The 24,338-nt window shown below is 49.1% G+C and overlaps 1 long non-coding RNA gene and 1 pseudogene across 1 annotated transcript; both read left to right on the forward strand.

The window, feature by feature from the left end:
• Window positions 1–3,597: 3,597 nt before the first annotated feature.
• LOC118153686 (uncharacterized) lies at window positions 3,598–11,990 on the forward strand. Its single transcript, XR_004743123.2, has 2 exons — window positions 3,598–3,912; window positions 5,716–11,990. It is a non-coding gene; the product is annotated as an uncharacterized LOC118153686 (long non-coding RNA).
• A 7,026-nt stretch (window positions 11,991–19,016) lies between these two features.
• LOC100403671 (C-terminal-binding protein 2 pseudogene) lies at window positions 19,017–20,708 on the forward strand (annotated as a pseudogene).
• The last annotated feature ends 3,630 nt before the right edge of the window (window positions 20,709–24,338 follow it).

A 24,338-nucleotide genomic window follows, 5' to 3' on the forward strand; every position in this document is an offset into this window, starting at 1 on the left:
GACTCCGGGTACTACTCCACACACCTGCTCCAGGAACTTAGAGATTCCAGGGACCCTGGGTACCACTCCACACACCTGCTCCAGGTACTTAGAGATTCCAGGGACCCCGGGTACCACTCCACACACCTGCTCCGGGTACTCGGGGACCCCAGGGACTGCAGGTACTGCTTCAGTTTCTTAGATAATGCTAAATGCCCCGATTTCTTAACAGTTCACTTTCTCCTTTGCTCCCCAAGCCAAACTCCTAGTCAACATATATCCATGCCTACCAGGTGCAAGACATTGTTCTGGCCACAGGAGATGCCGGTGTGAACAAGACAGACAAGGTCTTTTCCCTCATGAAACTTGTGCTCCTGTGGAGAAGAGAAAGAAATGCAAGTCAACTAACACATCAGATCATTTTTGGTACTAAGAACTCAGAAAGACACAGGGCAGAGCACCATGCAACTACTGACTGGACACCTTTCCTCACCCAGGTGACATTTGAGCCTCAGCCCAAATGTTGAGAAGTTACATTCAAGGAAATTGGAAGATGGTGGTGAGGGACCCATGGGGAGTGGCCCGTGGAGTGAGGGGAGAGGGCCTGGAACTCACAGCTAAGAGGTCATTGCCAGTGGGACGAAGCTGCAAGGTGCAGGATGTTGAATGCACAACATTTACCGTGGGTGTTGATTGCTTTGCTCTTTATCAGGGACCTCCACAAACATTACCTTATTTTCAATTTGCTCCTCACAATAGCCCTGGGAGGTCGAACAAGTGAGATTCAGGAATTGACGCAGTCCACATTATCAGCAAATGAAACAAACCCTCACAGCCCTCTTGATCTGTAGTTTTTAAATGAGGACACTTCTTTCTAAAGATTTGCTCCACTGGAAAAAAATCCTGTGAAATTAGTGTTTATCTGTAATTAGGACAGTTGCAACTGAACAACACACCATCAGCTATTGTTTCCCAGTTCAGCAATAGACCATTCGGATTTGAATAAGGTGCACCTGCCTTGGTTCAAATGTCAAGATCTATGTTAAACTGGATTTCGGAGCCTGCATTAGCATGCAGCATTGGACAGGGAAAAGCAGCCGATGCAAACAGCCCTCCTGGCTCCATCCAGCCTGACCCAGTTAAGCAAAACAGGGCCACTGCAAACCTGAACACTGGAACAAGGGATGGGCACCCAACAGGCCGTTAGTATGGGCACCAAGTCCCTGGAACCCATGGAGGCAGCACCTACAAAGGAGAAGCTCAAACGACAAACACCAGGATAGACATCCCATCCCGGCAGCCTAAACCCAGCTTTGTTCTTAAGGCCTATTTCCAGGCTCATAGAAGACACAGCGATATGAATTTTCTCTCCCAATCAGTGCTTGCCTGGGCTGTGGCTTACATTCTCCAGACCCCATCAAACAGTGCTGGTTCTTCTTTTTATTTTTTTGAGCCAGAATCTTGATCTGTCGCCCAGGCTGGAGTGCAGTGGCGCCATCTTGGCTCACTGCAACCTCTGCCTCTTGGGCTCAAGTGATTCTCTTGCCTCAGGCTCCTAAGTAGCTGGGGACTACAGGCATGTGCCACCACGCTTGGCTAATTTGTTATTATTTTTTTTTTTTTGGTGGAGACAGGGTTTCACCATGTTGCCCAGGATGGTCTCGAACTCCTGACCTCAAGTGATCCACCCACCTCAGCCTTCCAGAGTGCTGAGATTACAGAGTGAGCCACTGTGCCCAACCAGCACTGATTATTCTTAAAGCCCAGTGAAGGGCTCAGGTCAAGAACTAGGGTTTGTGTGCAAGTCTCTGCATGCAGGCAGAGGGTGGCAGTGGAACTGAGGGTCTAAGAGGTAAACCTTGCCGGGGGCCAGCTGGGCTTCCCTGGGAAGCACTGTGTTACATACATAACAGCAACCACATTCTGAGTACTTTCTATGTGCCAGACCCTGAACAAACTTCTCTTACAGGAGGTATTTAATTTAATATTTAAAGTTTTATATTTCAATAGCAAACAAAGATCACCACTATAAGCCAGGCATTGTTCTAGGCACTGGGAATACAGCAGGAAGGGAGAAGACTTCTAAGAAGGCTTGCTTTCGGTGGGACTTCTAAAAGGGGAAGATAAAGACAATGTTCACACAAAAACATAACTTCGGATGGTGAAATTAGCAGCTCTGGGTTGATTCCTGGATACACACTTGTGGCAGAGACTGCCTAGTTATCCCCCAATATTGAGGTTCTTCTATATCCCCCAATATTGAGGTTCTTCTAGAACCCCAAGTTCTGCCTGTGTTGCGTGGTCACTCGGAACCCAGACTTCGTTCTCCCAGCCACTCTTGCTGCTAGGTGAAGCAACTGACTAAATTCTGGCCAATGAAATGTAAGCTGAAGCCATATATACAGTGTTAGGAAGTGCTGCTAAAGAGACAGGGCGGGACCTTCCTCCTTTTACTTGTTTCCTTGTTTTTGTTTTTGTTTTGAGACAGAGTCTCACTCTGTCGTGGAGGCTGGAATGCAGTGGTGTGATCTCAGCTCACTGCAATCTGCCTCTCCCGGGTTCAAGCGATTCTCCTGCCTCAGCCTCCTGAGTAGCTGGCAGTATAGGTGCATGCCACCTTGCTCGGCTAATTTTGTATTTTTTGTAGAGATGGAGTTTCACCGTGTTGGCCAGGCTGGTCTTGAACTCCTGACCTCAAATGATACACCTGCCTCAGCCTCCCAAGATGCTAGGATTACAGGCGTGAGCCACCACACCTGGCCCTTTCCTTTCTTTTTTGTTGCCTAGAACATGGACACAATGGCACGATGGCTGGAGCTTCAGCAGCTATCATGGACCATGAAGGAAAATGAAAAGATTTTGTTTAGTTCATGGTGCTCTGGATTCCTATTTATGTTATTCACAGCTACACCTCATTTTGTTAAGGCTTTCCTGTTGACTGTGTAACTTGGGGTAAAACTGGCTCAGATCTTCTGTTTCCTCAGCTGTGAGATGGGACTGATGATAATACTCACTTCATACTGCACTGTGCCGGTGGCTTTCAAACCTGAGCATGTGTCAGAATCTCCTTGCCATATCAAAAACCCAGAGTGCTGGGCCCCCCAAAGAACTTCTGGTCACCTGTGTGTCTAACAAGTTCCTAGATGCTGCTGCAGGTCAGAGACCACGCTGAGTAGCCCCCTGCAGGGGATAACCCAGGAAGGTCTAACTTGCCCATACTCGCCAGCTTGGCTTTTTCTCATTTAGCAAGATTCACGCATCCTGTCAAACATGCTGCCAGTGCCTCTCGCCTTTCCCATGCCTGCTCCTTGGCTTCAGGGACCCTGATCCCCAGTTTCCGGAGCAGTGAATCTCATTCAAATGCTGTTTACAGAGGGATCTGGCAGGGGCTCATCCCCAGGAGGGACTCCCATGTGACAACCCTGGCCTCTGACCCACTCCTCCGCTGCAAGGAAACGATCCCCACTCCAATGTGTCATGCAGCACCCTACCACATGGGCCATTCTGCAGAAGAACTTCCTTCTGCCACCATATGCCACCGTGCTATTTGCAGCAGTGAGTGGGTGGGGACAGTTCCTCACCAGGGCTGCCAGACGGTCAGTCAGAAGCATCATTTTCATACTTAGGATTCCAGTGGGAGGCAGAGGGTGAATCTCAAGGCTGGGATCCCGTCTCCACTGGCCGCTTCAGCAATGCCCAGATTACCTCTGCCCAGCCAAGGAGCCTGCCCTCTCCTCCCAAAGGAACCTTCCCTGTGGAAGGGCTGATGCCAGGCACGCTGGCAATCCAGGAGGCTTCCCTCTCCCTCATTGCTCTCGGAAGGGACCAATCCTCTTCTCATGGCTCCTGTGCGCCAGCGACATCCCAAACCCTGCCCAGGATGGCACCATCAGTGCAGCTCAGTCCCCTGCCCCAGCCATTTCCATCAAGAAGGTGGGTATTACTTGTTAAACCACTACAGCATGAGGCAGGTCCAAGGGACGGAGATGCACTTGTGTCCCTTAACTAGTGGTTAAGAGGGCAGCTCTGATCAAATCTGGCTCTGCTACTCTTTAGTTACATGGCTTTCTAACTAAGGCCACAGCTGTGCCTGGCCTGTGGCTGAACCTCTCTCTGAATTTCAGTTTTCACCTCTGTAAAGTGGGGGTAATAAGAGGAGAGACCCTGGGAGAGTCTGTAGGGTGCTGGCCCTGTTCTGTTTCTTGGTCTGGGTTCTGATTACATGACTGTTTGCTTTGTCAAAATTCATTGAGCTGCACTCTTAGGATCTGTGATTTTTTCTGCATGTATCTGATACCTCAGTAACAAAGTTAACTTTGAAAGAATGCAGAAGGCATGTCTGGTTGCTCATGGATGTGCTGGGAGAGTTGGAGAGCTAGGCCTGAAAGCCAGAGTACAGAACACTGCCCCTCATTAAGGCATGGAACTGGTTCAAGGGAGGAAAAGTGGCAGGTGGTGTAGCCAGAGGGCTGGGTTCAAATCTCAGCTCTGCCAGTCCTTAACTGTGGGACTCTGGGCAAGCCTCCCAGTCCCTCTGGGAGGTCTCTGACCTGCAGCAGCATCCGTGACCTTTCAGAAAGCATCTACACTCTCCTAGCCCCTTCCTCTCACATACCACTGCTTAGCCCCTGTCTCTCTAGCCCTCTGGTAAGTTCCCCCTTGGGTCCTCAGACAATAAGATTTTTAATTATATCTGCAAAGACCCTGTTTCCAAATAAGGTCACATTCTGTGTTTCTGAGCTGTGTCCTCATCTGTACGACCGGGTGCAGGCCCACAGCTTATCCCACCACTGTCCACCCGGCACTGCCTGGGAGCTCTGACCACACATGGCAGAATGGATCTCAGATGGTGTCTGCCCCTTCACAGCTGAGCCCAGCGTGAGCACATCTGATTGGCCAGCCCTGGGCACATGACCGTGCTACACCATGTGGCATGTGGGGGGCAGTGAGGAGCTGGGTGCAGGGTCTGGCTAGGGGCTTCCATGGAGCCCCAGGGTGGGCTCTCTACCCACCCAGATTCTGATTCACCTTATCTGGGGAGAGTCTGGAACGTGGCTGTTCTTTTTAATCTCCCCAAGTGATTCTAGTGTGAGTCGGAGTTGAGAAGCTCTGCCCTGAATCTTTATCTTTGAATCCTGAAAACTTTCTAAAAGGGAAACGATCCTGCTATCCAATAGCCCCTGGAGCCTTCAGAGGTTCTGTTCATTCGAATCTAGTACTGGGTTACCTCATTTTAAATCAACCTCATCTAGCACCATCTAAACCAGGAAAATGAAGCCATTGTGGGGTTATTTGCCAAAGGACTAGTTGACATCTATTTTTATTCTTTTTTCTTTTATTTCTTTTTTTGTTTCTTGGGCCAAGTGAGCTCATAAAGTCTGTTTTTAAGAGGTATTTAAGCAGTTAAAATATGACTCAATTTCAATCCATCGAAACTGCTTTAAATAATTTTCAAACAAGGTGGAGTTAGGAGTAAATAACATGGTCATGTTTGGGAACATGAAGGAGCTGTTATGGCAACTTTTGACGGTCTGGTGGTCAGCCAGCCATGCAGGGCCAGGTGCCCTAGGTCTTGACTGTCCTTGGGTTTTGTGGAGCATTAAAAAGGAATAAGGAAATTGGGTGGAGGAAGTCAGCTAATTCTGGGAACAAAGCTAAGATTGCTGTGACTGGGGACTGGTGGGGTCATCACCTCTTTCTTAGGTCACTTTGGCTATGCTTTTCTTTCCTCTGCAGAGTCTGAAAAGACCACCTATTTTAGTTTCCTGTGGTTGCTGTGATCATTACCACGAACTTGCTGACTTATAATACCACAAATGTATTGTCTCACTGTTCTGGAGGCCAGAAGTCCAAAGGCAAGGTTTCTGCAGGGGTGTGCACTCTGAAGCTTGAGGGGAGGATCCTCCCTCCCCAGCGTCTGGTGGCTCCAGGTGTTTCTTGTCTTGTGGCCCCATCACTCCAATCTCTGTCTCTGTCTTCACGTGGTCTTCTTGCCTGTGTCTCTGTGTCTTCTCCTCTTCTCCGACAAGGACACTTGCCATTGGATTTAGGACCCCCTTGGCTACTTCAGGATGATTTCACCTCAAGATTTTTAATCATATCTGCAAAGACCCTGTTTCCAAGTAAGATCACATTCTGTGTTTCTGAGACATGGACATCTTCTGAGAGGGTCATAGTTCAGCCCACTCCACCACCTTTGCTCAAAGGATGCTTCTGCATTTAACTTAAATTCCGCATTCTGATTCCACAGGTGTACTTAGGCCTAGCTCTGGATTTCAGATTTGGCAGGGCCGCGGTCCTCAAACCCCAGTGCCCGGGTCAGCGGGGAACATTTACCATGGAGATTCTGATGGAGTAGATCTGGGCAGAGCTCAAGATTCTGCATTTGCTACAAGCTCCTAGGTGATGCTAACAGAGCTGCTGGCCAGGAACCTCCCTCTGAGCAACACGTCTGGTGACTATGGGATAATCCAGGTCCCACCCTGGTGATCCTGATCCAGAGGCCCGTTCTCTCCAGGCAGCTTTCAGACCATTCTGAACTAGGGCTGGCAGTCCCTGCCCTGTGCTCAGGAGCAAGGCCTGTAGGCCAGGGATGAGCCAAGCTGGCCTGAGCCCTAGCCTGCTCCTAAGAAGGGTGCTTCCCAATCCTGAAGTTTGGCTGGGAATTCCAATAGAATCTGTGACCTTTCAGAAAGCATCTACACTCTCCTAGCCCCTTCCTCTCACATACCACCACTTAGCCCCTGTCTGTCTCTTTAGCCCTCTGATAAGTTCCCCTTGGGTCCTCAGACAAGCCACACGGTCCTGCAAGCTGCCTCCTGGCTGGATGTAACCCAACCTCACCACATGGTAGGGATGGCCCAGGTGAAGGCACATGAGGCCCACCTCTCTCTAGCCAGGCCCCGCATCAGAAGGGCCGCCAGCACAGGAACAGCGAGACCAGCTGGAGAACTGGTTATTTTAAGTGGCTCCCAACAAATCATGTCATTTCCTCAGCTGTGAAGACTGAGAGCTCTTAGCTCTGTGGCAAATGCAAGCCACTCTTACCAATGGACAGTGTGAAAGGAAGAAAGAGAGACCCTGTTGGGGAGAGGAGGGCTCCCCTGCCGGCCTGCATGGGGCTGAGGAGCAGGGCAGGGATGGGGTGATGCCACCACAGCTGAGTGACTCAGCCAGGGTCTGTCTTCTCACTTAGGGTGGCCAGGACCCGAGATCCCACCTGCGGAAGATGTCCCTGAGGGCAGTTGACACCTCAAAATAAAACTTGAGATTGCTCCTGCAACCATGAAAAGGAAACAATTTGTTACCATAAAAGTGCCATTTAATGTGACCCCAGCAGCCTCTGGCTGTCCGTCATCCTGATCTGACGTGAAATAGATTTGATGTTATCTGTAAACAACTACACATTCCTTTAGAAGAAAGTCAGCTCCGCAGAGGATACTTGACGTGTTCGCTTGTAGTTGGCTGTGGCTTTGACTTTCCCCACCACTCTGTTTGCTTTGGTTAATGAGCAGCTGGAAGTGCCTTGCCTCCCGTTTGGCTGATGCAAACGCTGACTTTTCCAGGAAGGATTCCAAACCAGGCATCTGTGGATGACTTACCTCATCCCTTCATTGCTCCCCACCACCCTGCCTCCCCCAAAGAGGAAGTAGCTATTTTAGGCAAGAGAAAATGAGATGCAGGACTTTCCCCAAAGTAGGCGTGTGCCTGATTCAGGGTGGTGGAGCCCCATGCCCTGTGAAAGGACAGACATAGCGTCATCCACAGACACTGCCCATGGGTCCATTTCATCCATTGGTGGCTCATGGGCAAAAGGGAAGAAAAGGAGGGAAGAAACGTGGCAATTGGTGAGCAGTGTTCTTTGCTATTAGGCAGAATCAGCCCAATGGTGGCAGTCACAGAGGGGCAGAGACCAACTCCACACAAGGAATTACTTCTGGAACTAGTGAGCGTCTTGTCACAGAGGGTATGCAAACGGGCAGGATGAGGGGACCATTTCTATTTACTCTCTGCTAGGAGGAGTAAAGTAGACCCTGACCTTGAGGAGCCTAAAATTCCTCTGCAGAGGCGGGTGGGGCCTGATATGGCAAGCGATCATCGAGGGTGTGTCTGATAGATGTGAACCACTGCTGGGCTTCCAGTGAGTCTCCCCAGCCCTTTGGGAAGGTGCCTGTCCCCAAGACCGCGTGGCTCTGGGGTGTTGTGGGTCATGTTGCCCTGCCCTGCCTTGCCTCACACGGCCGCTGGGGACCAACCCATATAAATCCCACATGCAGAGGAAGCCAGAGCCGGAGCAGGAGGCAGAGGCCTGAGGCTGGGCTGGAGCCTGAGCATAGGGCCTTCTGTCACTTGTAGAGTCCTGGCTGGTACACTGAGGAGAACTAGCTTGTGTGGCTTTCTTTCCAGGATTGGAGTTCAATGATGAGAGGGCAAGGAGATGGAGTACTTTGAGCTCCTGCAGAATAATAACATCTGGATCCTAGGAGGGAGAAGGAGCACATGCCAGCAATGACACAGAACCAGAAAGGCACCCAGCGCGAAGCTTTCTGTGGAAGGGGCCCAGGTGTTGAAATCTACATGACTGAGGTTGTGCAGGAGGGGAAAGGAAACCGCTTTGGAACAGCAGGGGACCCTGGTGGGTGATGTGTGGAGTATGTCCCAGTCACCCCAGGGGAGAGGGGTATGGAAGGGTGTGCTCAAGATCCACCTTTTCCCTGAGTCCTCCCTTGATGCAAGCAGGCTGGGATCAGACCTTGCTTGAATTCTAGCTCATCTCCTAGGGAGATGCTACTTCAGCCAGAAGACCACCTGGAGGACTTCATGGGGCTTCAGAACCCAGGGGCCTCCTGCCACATGTTATCAGTGACTCTGCAGAATTGTGATAGTGTGTGATACCACACGCCACTTGCAGTAACAAGGAGGGAGACTGGCAGATCTTTGAAGGCATCCTTCCTGTTAGAATTTTGACTACCTCCATACCTACTACAGGAGAGGGAAGTAAATGCAGTGTAAACCTGATTTTCTTTCATTGGCAAACTCTCTGTTGAGGTTCGGAGCAGCCTGTGATATCAGTGTCAGTCCATTTGCAAAACTGAAACTTTGTAACAAGAACTTAGAGAACTATTGCTACGTGCTTTGAAAATGATCCAAGGAAGCTTTCCAAAGTGACTCTGTCCCTGGGAAGGGAGGAAGGGATCATAGTATGCCTGTGTCTGATTTCTACTGCTGTGTAACAAATGACCCCAAAACTTAGTGGCTTCAAACAACAATGAACATTTATTATTTCATAGTTTCTGTGGGTCAGGAATTCAGGAGTGGCTTAGCTGGGTGGTTCTGGCTCAGGAATTGCATGGGGTTGCAGTCAGGGTGTCACCTGGGGCTGTGTCATTAGAGGCTCAACTGTGGCTGGAGGATTTACCTCTGAGCTGGTGCACCCACATGCCTGGCAGGTTGGTGCTGGTTGTCGGTGGGAGGCCTCAGTTTCCCAGCACGTGGACTCCTCCACAGACCTGTTTGAGTGTCCTTACAACATGGCAGCTGACTGTTTCCGAATGAGTGATTCAAGGAGAGCAAGGCAGGAACCACGTCTTTTATGACCTAGCCTTGGACATCATTTCTGCAATCCTACTGGTTGCCAGATGGGTCCTACTCAGTGAGAGGGGACTCCCCAGAATGTGACTACTGGGGCTCACTGGGCAGCATCTCAGAACTGCCATCATATTGCTGCATGGTTGGCCCATCTGGAACGCTTAGTCTTCATTCACTGGGTTTGATTCAAGAACAAAGAGTTAGAAACTCTTCACTTTTTGAATGCAAGGAAGTAGGCTGACCCCTCAAAGGTGCCAGACAAGCCATTTTAAGCACAGCTGGGTGAGATGCAAGGAGGAAGGCTGCATTCACTCTTACCTGGAATGCTTGGCACATACTCATGCTTTCTATCCCCAGAGGCTCACTGATAGAGTTTGTCAGCCTTGTGTCCCTCCTGCCCCATGTGGGGCCTGTGGAGCTGCTGGTCAACCTATCCCCTGGCTTTGGGGTCATGTCTGGCCAGCTGTGGTGCCCCATTTCCCTACCTAGAGTTGTTGGTCCAAGAGGAGGTTCTCTCTGACTCTGAAATCCTGAGCTGAGGGTTTACTGTGTATGCCTGAAGCTATCAGACAATGAAGAAAGAAGAGAAAGAGAGATTTGGCCACCTGGGCCCAGCTATGACTGAAGCTGTCAAGACACCCATCTTTCTTCTCTGAAATTATGTAAGAAAGTAAACACCGTTGTTTCTGCTTGTTTATTTTTGCTTAAGTTAACTTCAGCTGGAATTTCATCATCATAATTAAAAACATCCTGACGACTTATCCCTTGAAAATCATGTGCTTTTGAAGCAGTAACAAACAAATGAGCAGATTTCACTTGATTAAAGCCTGACCAGACCAGTGATCCATATCCTGCTGTCTGTAGCCTGCAGAAACTGCCCTTCCTTCACCACTGAAGGAGACAAGCTAACAAAAATTGGAAGAAACAAACGGAGCTGAAGCAAGCCATGGCTGTCTCCAGGTTGGTGCCAAACGCACCTGCATTGAGCTGGCCCTGCCTGGATGGTTTTCTTGTCACCCTGGTTGTCCTCAAGCTCTGTGAGCGTAAAGACTGTGTTTTTTGTGGTTTCACAGCCAGCTTCATATGGGAGTTTACAAGCAGATATTCAAAAGCGGCTCCTTAAATGGACTAAAATGCATAAGACTTGTTTTTAAACTAATAGCCAATGTTTCACGAGTCCCGACTATTCCAGGCCTGGGGCTGAGTGCTTTACCTGCGACAGCTCACTTGATCACAAAGAGCGGAAGGTGGTTTCTATTATTATCCTCATTTTACAGATGAGAAGACCGAGGCCCCAGGAGCTGGTGACTTTCCTGACATCACAGACTGCTGGAGCTCTTCCGAACACTAACACGTTTTACTTTTTTCTTTCACCCTGAAACGTCGACGTTGCTGACACGCTGTAGGACTTCAATTCCTTTATGATGGAAAAAATGAAAATGGATGTCAGCCCAATACCATCACTAAACACACGTGCGCGCGCGCACACACACACACACACACACACACACATCCCTCTCTCACTGCTCTGGCCAAAGGCTTGAAACAAAACACAGTGTTCTCTCTGTGTTATTGGCCATTACCACCCGTAACGAGCCCAAGCAATGTTTTCCTGAGAAGGCCCAGGGTGCAGGGGGTGGCATTTGTGGAGAGCTCAAGTGTCCACCCTGGCATTTCACAGGCCACTTGTGCATATCTAATTGTGTTTTCTGTGTCAGAAGGGCAGGCTGTGCTTGTCAAAAGCTCATTAGGACCCTGGCCAAGGGGTTGTTTGTGATTTCAGGGCTGGGTGAGGAAAGTGCGGGGTGAGGGCTTCTGCTCTGAACGGACCTCCTGCCGAGTGCTGATTCAAGGTTGCCAGCTAGCACCAGCTTCCCATTCCTCCTTTTCTGGTTTGTTTTCCTCAGGTGTCTGTTTTGCTGCTGCAAACAAAAGTCAAAGAGAATACACGGCTCCCAGTGGCTGAAGGAAGCAGGTTTTTCTGGTCCTTTCAAAAGCACAGCAAGCATACCTGGTCCGTTTGTACTGGGAGACTGAGCTGAGTCAAAGCAAAGGGTCCCTTCACCTCACAGCACTGGGCCAGTGATGCCAGCCAACAGGCGGAGGTCCGTGTGCAGTCCTGTCACAGCTTACCACGAGGCCACCAGCGTCCCACTTGGGACGACGGGTGGCATTAGAAGAAATCCTGGTGCTTTGCCTCCAGTGAGGGCATCCAGTCAGCAGGTGGACTGTGGCAGTTTGCACAAGACCAAAGTAGCAAGGCCCTTCAGCCCTGAATTAAGCCCAAGTAAATGTCAGCAAGATTGATCTTTTCCACTCATGTTTTGTATCGTGTTGAACAATCTACATAGAGCAGCACCAAAACAATGTGATATTGAGAGGTTACCGGGCTAAAATTAATTAAAATCAATGCTTACTTTCAATTGTGGTGAAATACGCATAACACAATAGTCACCCTGTTTTTTTGTTTTTTTATTTTGAGACGGAGTCTTACTCTGCCGGCCAGGCTGGAGTGCAGTGGCGCCATCTCTGCTCACTGCAACCTCCGCCTCCTGGGTTCAAGTGCTTCTCCTGCCTCAGCCTCCCTAGTAGCTGAGATTACAGGCACCACACCCAGCTAATTCTGTAATTTTAGTAAAGACGGGGTTTTGCCATGTTGGCCAGGCTGGTGTTAAACTCCTGACTTCCAGTGATCTGCCTGCCTTGGCTTCCCAAAGTGCGGGGATTACAGGCTTGAGCCACAGTGCCCGATCGCAACATTTACCATCTTAATCTTGTTTATGTGTATAGTTTCGTGGCACTAAGTGCATTAACACGGTTGTGAGACCATCACCACCATACAGCTCCAGAACGTTTTTCATCTTCCCAAGCGGAAACTCTGTACCCATTAAACAGTAACTCCCTATCCCGTCCTCCCCCAGGCCCTGACAATTACTGTTTTGACTCTCTGTCTCTATGAATCTGACTACTTTAGGTACCTCATATAAGTGAAATTACATATTTACTATTTGTTCTTTTGTGACTGGCTTATTTCACTTAGCACAAAGTCCTTAAGGTTCAGCCATGTTGTAGCATGTGTCTGAATTTTCTCCTTTTTAAAGTTGAATGACGTTCTATTGTATGTGTAAACCGTAAGTATCTGAGACATGTCGCAATCAGTTTAGAATTTCATTTTGCCAAGGTTAAGAACTTACCTGTGACGCAGCCTCAGGAGGCTTCGAGGTCATAGGTGGCTTCAAAGATTTTCTGAGTGGCAGTTGGTTGAAAGAGTTTATCTAAAGACCTAGAATCAATAGAAGGGAGGGTGTGGGTTAAAATTAGGGGTTGTGGAGACTAAGGTTTTCTTTTCTTTTTTGAGACGGAGTTTCGCTCTTGTTACCCAGGCTGGAGTGCAATGGCGGGATCTCGGCTCACCGCAACCTCTGCCTCCTGGGTTCAGGCAATTCTCCTGCCTCAGCCTCCTGAGGAGCTGGGATTACAGGCACGCGCCACCATGCCCAGCTAATTTTTTATATTTTTAGTAGAGACGGGGTTTCACCTTTTTGACCAGGATGGTCTTGATCTTTTGACCTCGTGATCCACCCGCCTCGGCCTCCCAAAGTGCTGGGATTACAGGCGTGAGCCACCAGCCAGGCTGACTAAGGTTTTTATTATGCTGATGATGCCTCCAGGTAGCAGGCTTCGGAGAGAATAAATTCTATTAAGGTCTCTGTTTTAATGTTAATATGGTCAGTTATGCCTGAACTTCAAAATGGGGAGGGTATAAGGAGGCACGCCTAACCCCTTATTCCCGTCCCATTCCCATGGCTAGACTGCCAAACAAAAACTTCTTTTTTTTTTTTTGAGATGGAGTTTTGCTCTTGTTGCCCATGCTGGAGTGCAATGGCGCTATCTTGGCTCACTGCAACCTCCTCCTTCTGGGTTCAAACGACTCTTCTGCCTCAGCCTCCCGAGTAGCTGGGATTACAGTCATGCGCCACCATGCCCAGCTTATTTTGTGTTTTTAGTAGGGATGGGGTTTCTCCATGTTGGTCAAGCTAGTCTCAAACTCCTGACTTCAGGTGATCCGCTGGCCTTGGCCTCCCAAAATACTGGGATTACAGATGTGAGCCACCTCGCCCAGCCTTTTTACTTTTTTTTTCCTTCTTTTTGAGACAGAGTCTTGCCCTTTTGCCCAGGCTGGAGTGCAGTGGCAAGATCTTGGCTCACTGCAACCTCCACCTCCCAGGTTCAAGCAATCTCCTGTCTCAGCCTCCCAAGTAGCTGGAATTACAGGTGCCCACCCCCACCCCCAGCTAATTTTTGTATTTTTAGTAGAGATGGGGTTTCACCTTGTTGGCCAAGCGTGTCTCAAACTCCTGATCTCAGGTGATCTACCAGCCTCAGCCTCCCAAAGTGCTGGGATTACAGGAGTGAGCCACTGCACCTGGCCTCAGATTAACTTTGGAATGCCTTTGGCCAAGAGGATGGGTCCATTCAGTTGGGTGGGGGGCTTAGAATTTTATGTCTGGTTTATGTATAGGCATATTGCATTTTGTTTACATATCTGTCAATTAACATTTGGGTCATCCCATCTTTTTGCTATTTTGAATAATACAGCTATGAACATTGGTATGCAAGTGTCTGTTCAAGCCTCTGCTTTCAGTTCTTTTGGGCACATACCCAGAAGTGGAATTTTTGGCTTATGCTGTGATTTTATGTTTAATTTTTAAAGAAATTGCCATACTATACCTGGCTAAAAATTTTTGATACATAATCATCTATCTTATGGGGTCCACGTGATATTTTGATACATGTATACAATGTGCAATGATCGTGTCAGGGTAATTGGGATTTCCATCATCTCAAACATGTATCATTCCTTTGTGTTGGGAACATTCCAAATCTTCTATTCTAGGCATTGTGAAATACACAATGCATTATTGATAACTATAGTCGCCTGGTGTGCTGTTAAGCACCAGAACTTATTCCTTCTATCTAACTGTATAGATACCCATGAACCAAGCTCTCCATCCCCTCTCCCTCCCACCCTTCCCAGCCTCTGGTAGCCACCACTCCATTCATTCCCTCTGTGAGATCCACCTTCTGAGCCCCCACGTAGGAGTGAGAGCATTTAGTATTTGTCTTTCTGGGCATTATACCTGGCTGAATTTAACATCAATTCAACACACACGTATTGAGCATCAGCCATGGTGCCCGATGAGACCTGGAGCCTCCAAGAAGCCCAAGTATAGACAGAGGAAACCTACATGTGTGGGACTCTAAAGGATGTGACAGCTAGCTCCTTGCCACCTACAGCTGTGACAACAGCAGGGCCCATGAGCCTTGGGCTTAGCTGGGAGTCTCCCATGATGGAGCCTAGACATCAGAAGTGACTCAAAAAAGAGTTCTTGGTCAGGCGTGGTGGCTCATGCCTGTAATCCCAGCACTTTGGGAGGCTGAGGTAGAAGGATCACCTGAGGTCAGGAGTTCAAGACCAGCCTGACCAACATGGTGAAACCCTGTCTCTACTAAACAGAAAAAATTATCCAGGCTGAGGCAGAAGAAACACTTAAACCTGGGAGGCAGAGGTTGCAGTGAGCCAAGATTGCGCCATTGCACTCCAGCCTGGGCAACGAGAGCGAAACTCCATTTCCAAAAAAAAATAGAGCTTCTTTCTTTCCCACTGATGTGAACCTCCTTCTCTCTGGGCCTCAACTTGATTGCCTCTTGGCCTTTTAGGGGGAAGAGAGGGCAATTCCTGAGTGAAACCACGCTCTCTAGCCTGCCTGACTATGCCAGCTGATGGGAGGGCAGAGAGAAGTGATGGGTGGTGAAATTGGGCGCCTGAGAGAGACCCTTGAGGTAGCACACCAAGCCCCAGGAGGACACTGCTGGGTGCCTAATGGTACCAGAGCGTTTTCTGCAGGTGGGGTTGCAGGCAGCCCTGAGTGACCCTGGTGACAGGGCTCCATTCACAAGCCCCAGTCCCTTCAGGTCTGTTGAAACCACTCGGCACACCTTGGCTTACCTGTGTGGCAGGCAGGTGTCACTGGGCCAGAGAGGGAAGGGTCAGTGCTGAGGAGAGTGGGTGAGTTGGCCTAAAGTGGGGTCCTCTACAGCCAGGTAAAGTGTTTTGCTGGACTTAGCCAAGGGCGGAGGGTGAAATGGGCCCAATCACAAAGCAGTTCCTAAAATGAGCCAGACAGAAGCCAGGACTCCAGTGCTCACTGTTCTTGTGGGACTCAAGCGAGACCCGGTCGCACCAGCCGTCCAGTGATGCTGAAGGAAGGAAGACCACCGCCCCCCTCACTCCCGCTCTCCCAGGCTCCAGTCATCAAAACCTCCAGTAACCAGAGCTCTGCAAGCAGCCCTGGCTGGTGGGTACTCACGATAATGAGCCTCAGGCCCACCAAAGACCAGAGACATGCCTTCTGTGTCAGCCAGGAGACAGAAAATTGCATTCTGTTTTGTTTTAGTGCTTATTGTATTTTATTATGTTTTAATATCCTGAATTTTGGCCACCTGTAATGTGGCCACAAGCTGATACTCCACTCACCAAAGTGTATTACCCACAGCTGCCCACTTCGTGATTCTTAAGAATGAAGGGGTGTGGGGGTAGGAGGGGGACCGCAGCAAATGGCCCCTTTCATCCCTCCATCTGTATCTTCACTTCATTCATTGTCCCCTGGCCAGTGTCATTCACAGCTGAGACACAGACTCTGAGCCTGGCTGCCCCACCAGCCACCTCATTTACCACCTTGAGGGGACGCAGCACTGTTTGATGTGATAAAGGCTTCTTAAGCAGCAGGGACTATGGAGGTCAAGGCAGTAACTTCACCGCCAGCTCACAGCTCAGCAGCACCCTTGGGAGATGGGGCAGGCTCAGCTCCTGCAGCTGGGGGGCTGCCTGTTGATCCAGCCTGTGAAAAGTGACTCACTCACCTGCCGATTGGACTCTGGTGCCTCCCGGGAGCAATAAACAGCCTGGCCTCTCTCATCTGCAGGCAGCGTGCTCATGATACAATTAGAGCTTTGGAGGCAAAATTTCCTTTTCTCCAAGTATGTCTGACAGGTGACTCATCCTCCACCATCCAGTTAACCTAAACACATGCAGGCATGGAGGTAAAACCCTAAGGGTTCCCTAGGAGGGTGCAGGAGATAAGTACAATAAAGAGGAACGGGAGAGATAGGGAGGGAGGGGTTTCATCTTCACTGTCCCAGCCACGGGAAGACACTCAAAGCCTCTGGGGGTGGGAGCATAAGGTGGCAGCTTAGGGCCATGTCACTGGCACACACCAAATCTGAACTCAGATTTCCCAGGGAGCTTCTTGAATCAGGATTCTTGTCTGCTAGAATCAGATGGTGTCTTTGAGATTGTCCATTTGTCCCTAGAGCCACAAATGCTGGCTGAGCTCTTCCTGACCACAGGAGCTGTGCTTCGCATTTGGGGGATACGGACATACTTGGAAATGGATCCAAGCCCACAGTTTAGTAAAAGCTGTAATAAAAAGTAGACAACTATCATTGTCCAAAGAGATACAGAAGCCTGAGTGTGTCTGAATGTGGCAGACACCATGGTGGCCTTCCCAGGCATGCTGACAGAACACAGAATCCTGATCCTACTCAGGGAGGAAGTTGAGATCTCTAGATTTCAGAAAAGAAAGTCCCAGTCTTGGGGTGAGCTTGAGATCCAGTTCTGGATGTGGGAAATGTTCCAGAGGGCTTTTGGGAAAGACCTTACTGTAGCCATCCCTGTCTCCTGGCTTTGAAAGTTGTATAATAATGGCTGGAGCCATAGCAGCCACATTGTAATTAAAAGTCAACACTCATTTTTTTTTTTTTTGAGATAGAGTCTCACTCTGTCACCCAGGCTGGAGTGCAGTGGCACGACCTCTGCTCACCGCAACCTCTGCCTCCCAGGTTCAAGTGATTCTCCTGCCTCAGCCTCTCAAGTAACTGGGATTACAGGCGCCTGTCACCACGCTAGGCTAGTTTTTTGTATTTTTAGTAGAGATGGGGTTTCGCCATTTTGGCCAGGCTGGTCTTGAACTCCTGACCTGAGGTGATCCACCCACCTCGGCCTCCCAAAGTGCTGGGATTACAGGTGTGAGCCACCGTGCTCAGCCAAAGGCAACACTCTTAAAGACCAGTAAGCAACACTATGAGGAAGATGGAGAAGAAGGAAGAAAAGATTTGCCTGGTCTTTAATGACTCCATGGGTAGCTGAATGAATGCCTGTAGCTGTCCACCTCCCAGCTTCTTAATAGAGGAGGGAAATAACTCCAGATATTATGAAGCCATTGTTCGGCAAGTTTTCTGTTACTTGCAGCCAAAAATTCCTGGCCGTTTCATTTGGATACTGCAGGGGTGTGGAAAAAAAGAGAAATTAATTTTCAGTTGAATGGATTAGGGAGAAATAGGCGGAGAAGCATGTAACTTAGGCCTTAACAGTGATTTGTATTTCGAAGGCTGGAGAAGGAATTCTAAAAGAAAAGGCCGCCAGTACAATGATGATGACGATGATGACAGCATCATTTATTTGGCATCTACTATGGTACCAGTGGTTTTCTAAGACTCTACACATATACTATCTATCTCATACAATCCTCAAAGCAATCCATCAGGAGAGATGTTATCATGTGCATTTTGCAGAGAGAAAATAACTTCAGAGGAGTGAAGTAACTTTCCTCTTAAGTTGACGAGGCAAAAGTCAAGCTCCACGCTGACTCTGACACCTTTGTTTATTTATTTTGAGACAGGATCTTGCTTGTCACCACGCCCAGCTACTTTTTGCATTTTTTTGTAGAGACGGGGGTCTCACTGTGTTGCCGAGTTTGGTCCCAAACTCCTGGGCTCAAGTGACCTGCCCACCTCGGCCTCCCAAAGTGTGGAAATCCTAGGGGTGAGTCACTGTGTCCAGCCTGGAGCCTTTGTTCTTAACACCCTCTTTATCTCCAATCTCAGAATGTGTCCCAGATAAAGTGGTATCTAATTCAAGAGCGGAAGGGTAAATGCGAGTTGGAGGGGCAAAAGTTGGTGGGGGGAGTTAAAGAGAAAGCACCGATTTTATTTTAAGGTGGCTCGGGAGTGACCGGGAGGAGCCGGCGGCGGCCCGAGGAGCGAGGGACGGAACCGGGAGCCATGCCGCGCTGAGGGGGGCGGGGGCTGCACAGCCGCCTCCACCGCCACCGCCGCCGGGTGGGGTGGGAGGGGCGGGAGCCGCCGCCGCCGCCTCCGCCTCCGCCTCCAGGGTGGGCGCCTTTCGCTGTGCCGACCGTCCGGGACGAGGGTCTCATCACCTTAAATGGTTTTGAACCAATGAAGCTGTATTCCCTTAAAAAGACGGACAGCCCATCGTGTGGACTACAGAGTTTGTGGACGGATCTATATTGGGTTCATAGCGGCATCATGCAAGCAGACTCCTGCGAGTTCCCCTAAGTTCTTAGAGGACTGCTTTGCCTTTTTGATCTGAGAGTTGCAAAGTTCCGTAAAGAATGGCCCTTGTGGATAAGCACAAAGTCAAGAGACAGCGATTGGACAGAATTTGTAAAGGTATCCGCCCCCAGATCATGAACGGGCCCGCTGCACCCCCGCCCCCTGGTGGCGCTGCTGGACGGCCGCGACTGCACCGTGGAGATGCCCATCCTGAAGGACCTGGCCACTGTGGCCTTCTGTGACGCGCAGTCCACTTAGGAGATCCACGAGAAGGTTCTAAATGAAGTCGTGGGTGCCATGATGTACCACACCATCACCCTCACCAGGGAAGACCTAGAAAAGTTCAGGCTCTGAGAGTGATCTGCGGATAGGCAGCGGCTATGACAACGTGGACATCAAGGCTGCCTGCAAGCTGGGAATCGCTGTGTGCAACATCCCGTCCGAAGCCATGGAAGAGACGGCTGACTCCACCATCTGCCACATCCTCAATCTGTACCGGAGGAACACGTGGCTGTACCAGGCCCTTCGGGAAGGCACGCGGGTTCTGAGCCTGGAGCAGGTCTGCGAGGTGGCCTTGGGAGCGGCCCGTAACCGTGGAGAGACACGGGGCCTCATCGGCTTTGGTCGCACGGGGCAGGCGGTTGCAGTTCGATCCAAGGCCTTTGGATTCAGCGTCATATTTTATGACCCCTACTTGCAGGATGGGATCTAGCGGTCCCTGGGCGTGCAGACGGTCTACACGCTGCAGGATTTGCTGTATCAGAGCGACTGCGTCTCCCTGCACTGCAATCTCAACGAACATAACCACCAGCTCATCAAGGACCTTACCATAAAGCAGATGAGGCAGGGAGCATTCCTTGTGAACGCAGCCCATGGGGGCCTGATGGACGAGAAAGCCTTAGCACAGGCCCTCAAGGAGGGCAGGATACGAGGGGCAGCCCACGATGTGCATGAGTCGGAGCCCTTCAGCTTTGCTCAGGGTCCGTTGAAAGATGCACGGAATCTCATCTGCACTCCTCACACTGCCTGGTACAGCCAGCAGGCGTCGCTGGAAATGAGGGAGGCGGCTGCCACCGAGATCCGCAGAGCCATCACAGGTCGCATCCCAGAGAGCTTAAGAAACTGTGTGAACAAGGAATTTTTCGTCACATCAGCGCCTTGGTCAGTAATAGACCAGCAAGCAATTCATCCTGAGCTCAATGGTGCCACATACAGATACCCGCCAGGCATCGTGGGCGTGGCTCCAGGCGGACTTCCTGCAGCCATGGAAGGGATCATCCCTGGGGGCATCCCAGTGACTTAACCTCCCGACAGTGGCACATCCTTCCCAAGCGCCCTCTCCCAACCAGCCCACAAAAAACGGGGACAATCGAGAGCACCCCAATGAGCAATAGCAGAGAATGCCAGAAGGTAATCATTCAGATACACTCGGGACCAAGAGACAGTGAAATATAGCTGAACTAAGAGAAAAAGAATCTGAGGTCTTTGTAACTGATTCTGGACATATGCATCATTCATGTTGCAGTGTTAAAACTACAAGAGCGGCTGGGCGCGGTGGCTCAAGCCTGTAATCCCAGCACTTTGGGAGGCCGAGGCAGGTGGATCACAAGGTCAAGAGATCGAGACCATCTTGGTCAACATGGTGAGACCCCGTCTCTACTAAAAATACAAAAAATTATCTGGGCATGGTGGCGCGTGCCTGTAATCCCAGCTACTCGGGAGGCTGAGGCAGAAGAATTGCCTGAACCCAGGAGGCGGAGGTTGCAGTGAGCCGAGCTTGCGCCATTGCACTCCAGCCTGGGTCACTAGAGCAAAACTCCGTCTCAAAAAAAAAAAAAAAAAAATACAAGAGCTAGAAAACGGAAGATGTCATCTACTTATGGAAGCACTGAAAGACTAGGATGCGATTTATTAACGACCAACTTCTGTTATTGTGTGTTAAGTTTTTCATCTGTGCATCAAATCACATAGAATAAATAGAGCTTTTTCCTTTATCAGTCCCTTGGGTACAGCAGGTCCTGAACACCCTGCTCGAGAATGTTGCATCAAGAGTTCAAACATCCAAATAAAAAATATTAAGAGGAAATCCCCATCCTGTGATTTGAGTCCCTTCAGTCTACAGGGGCTGGTTACCTCTTTTTGCTAATAGGAAAATCACATTACTACCAAATGGGGAGAAAACTGTTTGCCTGTGGTAGACACCTGCACACATAGGATTGAAGACAGTACAGGCTCCTGTACAAAGAAGCGTCTCTCACAGCTGAACTGTATACTCTGAGTGGGAAAGTTGGTTGTAAGTTAAGTAAAACCCTCTGATGATGCAAAAAAAAAAAAAAAAGTATTAAGTTTCACACACAAAAAAAGAGAAAGCACCAGAAACGACATGAGCATGTGCTTTTTCCTTACAGCACTGTTGGAAAGAGGCCGGATTGGCCATAACCTAACTTCCCATCAAAGGGAGAGGCAGTAAATGCAATGAGTGCAGCCACACGATGGGATGTCATGCAGCTGCACGAGAGGTCTGTTAGTTTGTTCTCACGCTGCTCTGATGAAATACCTCTGATGAGACTAGGTAATTTATGAAGAAAGGAGGTCTAATTGACTCACAGTTCCACATGGCTGGGGAAGCCTCAGGAAACTTACAATACTGATGGAAGGCACCTCTTCACAAGGCAGCAGAAGAGAGAATGAGCACCAGCAGGGGAAATGCCAGATGCTTATAAAACCGTCAGACCTTGTGAGACTCACTTATTATCATGAGAGCACCCATGATCTGATTACCTCCACCTGGTCCCGCCCTTGACACATGGGTATTACAATTCAAGATGAGATTTTGGGTGGGGACACAGCCAAACCATATCAAGATCTCACAGAGACTTCTCTTCTGAGGTGTCTATATAAGTGGTTTCATCTTCTCTGCATAAGAAGATGGTCACAGTGGACTAATCCAGAAAGCTCTCCAGAAGATAGTGAGAAAGTGAGGTGCAGAGTGGGGTCTTATCAAGCTACAGTTTGTATACAAAGGGAAGGGGAGACAGAGAATGAAGGTCAACTTCTGTTTGCTCACATATCCATAAAATCTCTAGAAGGAGAAACAAGACACTATGTTTTGGGGATGAGGAAGAAGGGAACGTTGTTACTGTGCAGCACTGTTCTGAACCACATGAATGCTTGCCTCTTGGAAAGTTAATAATAAATACAGGTTAGAGGGAGAAAGCACAAGGCAGTAGGGGGAGCTGCCCAGAAGCCGTCAGCAAACCTGGAAAGTGGAAGTGGTGTGCATGGAGGGAGGTGGTGCAGCTGCAGGGTGAGAGTGGTACACCCAGATTACGAGCATGGCATTATAAATTATACAGAGTGCTGGGGACCCAGGATACTCCTTTATTTATTTGTTCGTTTTACTTTTTATTGTGGGAAATTTCAAACATGCACAGAAGTAAAAATAATAGCATAATGAACCTCCATGTGCCCATAATTCAACAATTACCTGCAAGTGGTCCATATTTACTTCATTTATTCTACCTCCCCTCGCCGCAAAAAATGGAATTTTTTTTTTTTTTGAGACGGAGTTTCGCTCTTGTTACCCAGGCTGGAGTGCAATGGTGCGATCTCAGCTCACCGCAACCTCTGCCTCCTGGGTTCAGGCAATTCTCCTGCCTCAGCCTCCCGAGTAGCTGGGATTACAGGCACGCACCACCATGCCCAGCTAATTTTTTATCTTTTTAGTAGAGATGGGTTTCACCATGTTGACCAGGATGGTCTTGATCTCTTGACCTTGTGATCCACCCGCCTCGGCCTCTCAAAGTGCTGGGATTACAGGCGTGAGCCAAAAAAATGGAATTTTTTAAAAGCAAATCCCAGACACCACATAATTTCATTTATAAATGTGTCTGTATGTACCTCTGCAAGAGCTGTTTTTCAGATGTAAGCTCCGAACCATAATCACATCTGAAAAAAATTCCAGTAAATTATTAATATTGTGAGCTATCCAGCCAGTATTGCAATTCCACAGTTGCCTCCTAAGTGAGTGTCTTCTGGTTGGTTCATTCAGTGCAGGCCAGTTCAGGTCCCAAACAGGCCCACGCCTTGCAGCTGGTGGACATGGCCCTGAAGCCTCTTTGGGTCTGCAGATTCCTTGCCCTCTTTGTTCTTTTGTTTTCTTCCAGGAAGAAGTCAGGCAATTTGGTTTCATTCCCCTGCACTTCGTGTGTTCGCTTGTCCCACACGCTCTCCATAAACTGGGAGATCCAGAGGCGTAGCCCCAGGTCCCCAGTTTTGTCTATCTTCTTTTGCAAGACAACTTCATCGGAGGCCCTGAGCGCCCAGCACCAGGCACCCGCTCCTGGTTCTGCCCCGGGTGCATGATATCTGGCGCCTCTCTTTATGGTGCTGAGATCCAGCTGTGGTTTCTCATGTGGCTGGTCCCAGAGCGTTGGCAGAAGAGAGTGTGAGCAGATTTGAATTTGAGAAAGTCCCTTGTCACTACCACATGAAGAACTCAGATTCCACCTCATCCTCAGGACTTTGGGGCAGGGGCCGCCCTTCTAAGCCTGGCCTGAGGAAGTGCGGGCAGGGTCCACATTTTTTCCCCTGTTGTTTTGTTTAATTAATGCTTTTCTTTATTCTTTTGAGATTTAACTCAAAACTGCCAATTATATTTACATGGTGGAACTAAGCAGGGACCAAAGAAGGGAAACACAGTCCAGCAGCCTCGTTTATGTTTACCCATTTTTAAATAGCAAAGGCTCTCTCAGAGCTGGAAGGAGGAGTCTGGGAGTACTACATTGTGACTTCTTGCAGAGCAAGCATCTTCCTTTGTGTTCAGCCTGCAATTGGCTCTTTTCTTTCCAAAATCTGCTACTGTTATGGGATATCTGGGATGTCGTTTTTCTGGCTGGAAACCTCTGTGGCTGGTGGCACCTTTTGTCTGAGTTTGGCCCAAACCCGCTGGGCTCATTCTGCCCACTCCCTGCAGTCGGAAAGCACTGGTTGGTTCATCCTCACTATTGTCAAAGGTGACAAATAGCTCAAAAGAAAAGCTTCCTTGATTCTGAATAATAAAACAAAGGATCAGCAATGTTCCAAGCAAAAAGTCAAAACAGATGACTTCATTCTTCCGTTAGTGCAGTCCGCTCATTCAACTCTCAATCAGAATCTCCAGAGTTATCAGAAACCTGCTCTCAAGGACTATAATCCATCTTCTGAAGAGGATCAAAACAAGACAACAATTGTCTATGGATATCAAAATGTCCCAGGGTAGTCATCGTCAAAAACACGATTGACAAAGAAATTTGGTCACCTCTGTGGTCTACAATAACTTTACACAATAACCCTAATTATGATTGAAAGCACAT

The sequence above is a fragment of the Callithrix jacchus genome, chromosome 5 (assembly GCF_049354715.1).
Source record: "Callithrix jacchus isolate 240 chromosome 5, calJac240_pri, whole genome shotgun sequence".
NCBI classification, from domain to species: Eukaryota; Metazoa; Chordata; class Mammalia; order Primates; family Cebidae; genus Callithrix; species Callithrix jacchus.